Genomic DNA, 4,571 nt, shown 5'->3' with positions numbered 1-4,571 from the left:
CGTGCCACCCATGCTCTGGCGATGGTCTCCTAAAGCCCTTCCCCAAGCCCTCCCAGGAGCGCGCTTGAGCCCGCTGCTCTTGCTGCAGGCATGGGGAGTGCTGTGGGGCCGGCCCCTCCCTGCAGACAGGCAAGGGGGGCCGCTCGATCCGCTCCAGGCTGCAGTCCGGAGCAAAGCCCTGATCCCTGTTAATGGCAGGAGAGGGGAGGCTGGCGCTGCCCACAGCAGCCACACGGGCTGGCACTGCCCGACAGCGTGGGTGGTGGGGTGGCATCTCCTCTCCAGGGGTCCCACCGATCGCGCCCCTCGTTGCGGCTCCCGGGACCTGCTGGAGGGATGCCAGCTGGTAGCCGTGCCGTGCGGGGCAGGCTGGCGGGACGCTCCGGCCCCGCTCCGTCTCCATGGCTCCGGCATCCGCAGCAGGGACGTGTAGCTATATCTTTAAGAAGGGCCTGGGCTGGGGTGGGAGAAGCGTTTCCATCCAGCCTTTCTCTCAGCAAACCTGGATCGAGTTAGCGTTCGCAAGCGAGCGAGCGACGGAGTTGGCGCCATGGCCGTTCCCCCGCTCCCGGCCGGGGTAGCCGCCAGCTCACCCCGTGAGCGGCCACAGGGGTTCAGAGCAGCCGGTGGGGCACGGGGCAGCTTTCATCCCCCGTGGCCGCGGTCCCTGCAAGGAGAGGAAGAGGAGGAGGCAGAGCTGGGTACGTAGAAGTTTTATCCTCCTCCCCGCCCGCTGGACTCACTGCCCCGCTCCAGGGAGGGGGCTGGCAGCGCCGCAGGATGAGGGCAGGGAGCACAGCGGGTGCGCGGCACGGGACGGGCGGCCGTCTCCAGAGGTGGGTGCTGGCAGCGGGCAGTGCCAGGGTTTGCCCTCACGGCCGGGGCTGGCAGCGCCGCCTGCTTGGCTCCTCTTGGCTCCTACCCTCCTGCGCTGAGCGATGGCGATGGCAGGATGGGGCCGGCTGGGCGCCTCACTGCCTGTCACGCGAGGGCTCGCAGCACCGGGACACACCGATGGTGACAGCAGGCAGAGCCCCGTGGGGGGGATGCAGTGCCCCCCGCTCCCTGGGCAGCGCCCGTGCCCGTGCCCAGCCCTAGGGCTGGATGTGTCCCTCCTCTTCCTCCCCACTGCCTTGGGTTGGGGCAGGGAGCGTCCCCAGGGACCCCGTCCGGAGGAAGGTGCCCAGCGTGCCCCTGCGCTGCTGCCCGCCTCCTGCCGCTGCGGGCAGAAGTGCTGGGGGATCCGGTGGCCATGCGGGGGGAGATACCAGTGCCACGCCTTGCACCCCACGTCTCCCGGGATGGGCTCATAAATGACAAAAACTAGTGATGGCATCACGGCCCGTAGCGGCAGTCCGGGTCTGCGCTGGTTCTCTCATGCAGCGGTTTTGGGGTGCGTTCAGTTTTCCCGAGCCGGAGGAAGCTCTGGGTGACTGGGGATGCGGGTGCAGGTTGCTGAGGTGATCAGGGTCGGGGTCCCTGTGTCCCCTGGGCCTGACCTCTGCTTGGGCAGCAAGAGGCCTTGCAGCTTGTCCTGTGCCGATGGCACGGTGGCCATCAGAGGACCCCGGTGCTGAGCCCACCGTGTGTTTTCCCTCTGGGAGGGCCCAGAGCAGCGGTCCTGACCCTGCAGAAGAGCCTGGCTGCGTCACGGCCACGATGCCGAGCTCTGGGGCTCGGGCGCAGGGGGTCGGCACGCTGGTGCAGCCCCTCGCAGGGCTTGCAGGCCGTGCGTCCCCCGTACGCCCACGCCGTGCACGGCTGAGCGATGGACTCCGGCAGGCCGCGGGGGCCGTGGCCGCTCAGCGGGAGCCAGGCAGCCGCTGCCTCCCGCTGTGGGCAAACCAGGAGGACGGGGGGCAGCGCGGGCGATACCGACAGCCCGGCCCGGGGAGGGCGGGCGAGTGCCCGGGGCAGCTCCCGGGACACGGAGCAGGGAAATAGGTTGCTGCGCCGGAGGAATGCCAGGAATGCAGAACCCGGAGGGGACACGAGGTGGCACGGCAGTTTCAGCCCAGCTTTTCGGTCGCCGCAGGCAGAGTCCCTGCCAGGGCCGGGCAGGCCGCGCCGGGGCAGCTCGGCGGGGCGGGCGGGGGGGGGGGGCTGCCGGGCGCGGGGCTCCGCGGCCCCGGCTCTGCCGTCCAGCTCGGCCGGGACCCCGCCGGCGGCCGTGCCCCCCGGGACCCCCCGGGAGGGGGGACCCCCTCGGGGTCCGACGCAGCCCCGGGAGCGAGGCGCCCGCCGCAGTGCCCGTGCGGGGCTGCGCGGCCCCGGCCCCGCGCCGTTGTTCTGCAATGAGCTCATCTGCTTTGCTGGTCATGATTTTTTAACGTGGTCTCTTGGCCAGAAAATAATCAGCTTGTCCGCTTAGCGAGTGTTTATGGCTGCTTCAAAGAAGCTGCTTTCTCTGCCAGGAGAGGGGCTGCTTCAGAGGCGGAGAGCTGAGCCGCTCCCCGCGCTCGGGGCCGGCCGGAGCCACCGCACGGGCTTTTCCCTGCTCCCGCCCGCGGCGGGCGGCCGGGGCACGCCAGGGTGCACTCGGCTGCTTGCACCCTCCTCCTTCGCTGGCCCCGTCACGGAGCACCCTGACCCCGGTGCTGCGGGTGGGCAGGACCGTCCAGGAGCCGCTTCGTAGCGCGTGGGGAGCTCGCTTGGGCTGCAAGAAGCGCGCAGTCGGGAAAGCGCAGGCAAGCTGCGTGCGTCCACAGGGCTCAGAGGAGGGCACAGGGTCTAGGGCTTCACCGCAAGAGATGACGAGTAGCTAGGAGCGATGAGGAGCTTGCTCGGCTCCCCGGGACGGGGTGCGGAAAGACGGCTGTGCTGTCGGATCGTGGACCCCACAACCCACGATGGGGCCGTTTGCAGAGGTGCCACTGCAGCCTGGCTCGACGGCGCATGCCTTGGCTCGGCTGGGGGCTTGGGGGAATGGGAGAAAAGGTTTTCTCGCTGGCATTTCTACAAACCACCCCAGGCTCACCTTGGTCCTTCGTCTTCCCAGAGAGCGTGCGGAAGCCAGGACGAGGTGGGAGTGTGCCTGCGCTGCCCGCAGCTCCTGCTGCGGCCCCATCGCGGGCTGTCCCCACGAGCCGAGGCGCTGCCACAGCCCTGCCCCGGCACGGGGGCACAGCACGGGGCTGCGGGAGCCGGGGGTGCCACCGCGGGGCCCCCGCACCACTGCGGCTGTCACACCCACCTGCTCCCACATCAGTCACACAAACCGCTCCTTGCGCCAAGTACTGATCCAATTTGTGGCTGTTTCCATAACAACCTCCCAGCGCTTTCTGGTCCTTTCTGTCGCTACGCGGATGCCGAGCTTCGGCGTGTAAGGGATGCTCCAGCCTGGGACGGAGCGGCTGGGCTGAGCCGTCACTGAGCACCTCCGGCTCCTGGGTGCAAAGGGCCATTCAGTTGCTGGCAGCCGGGGCACACTGAGCAAGTTTCCCCCGACCGGGGAGTGGGTTTTTTCCCCATCAGAGGGATATGGTGAGGTTTGGGCTGGAGGAAGAAGGAGCCCAAGGGCAATAGTCGATGCAGGCGTGCAACCCTCTCATGGGGGGGTCCCCGAGCGCAGCTCAGCCTCGTGGGGATGTGGCACTGCCCGGGATGCTCAGTGCCAGGGATGGGGCTGCTGGAGGTGCTGCCAGCCAGAGACCCCCCCCTGTTTCTGCTACCAGAGACCCCCACTACCCACAGGCCTGGTTCTTGCAGTGTCCCATGGCTCTCACGCGGCGCTGGCCCCAAGAGCTCACCCCACACCCTCCTGTCTCCCACAGCACCAGTACACGGCTCAGGCTGCTCTCGGAGCTGCCGTGCTCCCTGCCCTCTTCATCCATCCATCCCCTGCTCAGCCTGCCACCATGCAGGGCCAGCCCTGGGTCCCCCACCCAGACCCAGCCCCATCGCCCCGGGGGGGCTGCCCAGCCCCAGTGCCCCCACCCAGCCCCATCGCCCCGGGGGCTGCCCAGCCCCGGTGCCCCCCACCCAGCCCCATCGCCCCGGGGGGGCTGCCCAGCCCCGGTGCCCCCCACCCAGCCCCATCGCCCCCGCGGGGCTGCCCAGCCCCGGTGCCCCCACCCAGCCCCATCGCCCCGGGGGCTGCCCAGCCCCGGTGCCCCCCACCCAGCCCCATCGCCCCCGGGGGGCTGCCCAGCCCCGGTGCCCCCCACCCAGCCCCATCGCCCCCGGGGGGCTGCCCAGCCCCGGTGCCCCCCACCCAGCCCCATCGCCCCCGGGGGGCTGCCCAGCCCCGGTGCCCCCCACCCAGCCCCATCGACCCCGGGCGCTGCCCAGCCCCGCGGCCCCCGCCGCCCCCGGCCCCGCTGCCCCCGTCCGCCCCCCGCGGCAGCCGCCATTGGGCGCCCGCTCGGCGGCCCGGCGGCCCCGGCGCGGCGGGCGGGCTCCGAGGGGGCGGTCGGGCCGGCGGCCGCCGCGCGGCTGCGGCGGGGAGCGGGAGGGGGGGGGCCCGGTGCGGCGCGATGCGATGCGGCCCGGCGGGGCTCGGCCCGGCCCGGCCCGGCGGCTCCTCCCCGCTCGGCGCGGCGGGGCGGCGCGGCGCGGCGGGCCCGGCGGCG

The sequence above is a fragment of the Mycteria americana genome, chromosome 10 (genome assembly GCF_035582795.1).
Source record: "Mycteria americana isolate JAX WOST 10 ecotype Jacksonville Zoo and Gardens chromosome 10, USCA_MyAme_1.0, whole genome shotgun sequence".
Taxonomy (NCBI): domain Eukaryota; kingdom Metazoa; phylum Chordata; class Aves; order Ciconiiformes; family Ciconiidae; genus Mycteria; species Mycteria americana.
Note: the sequence above shows the minus strand (reverse complement) of the source record.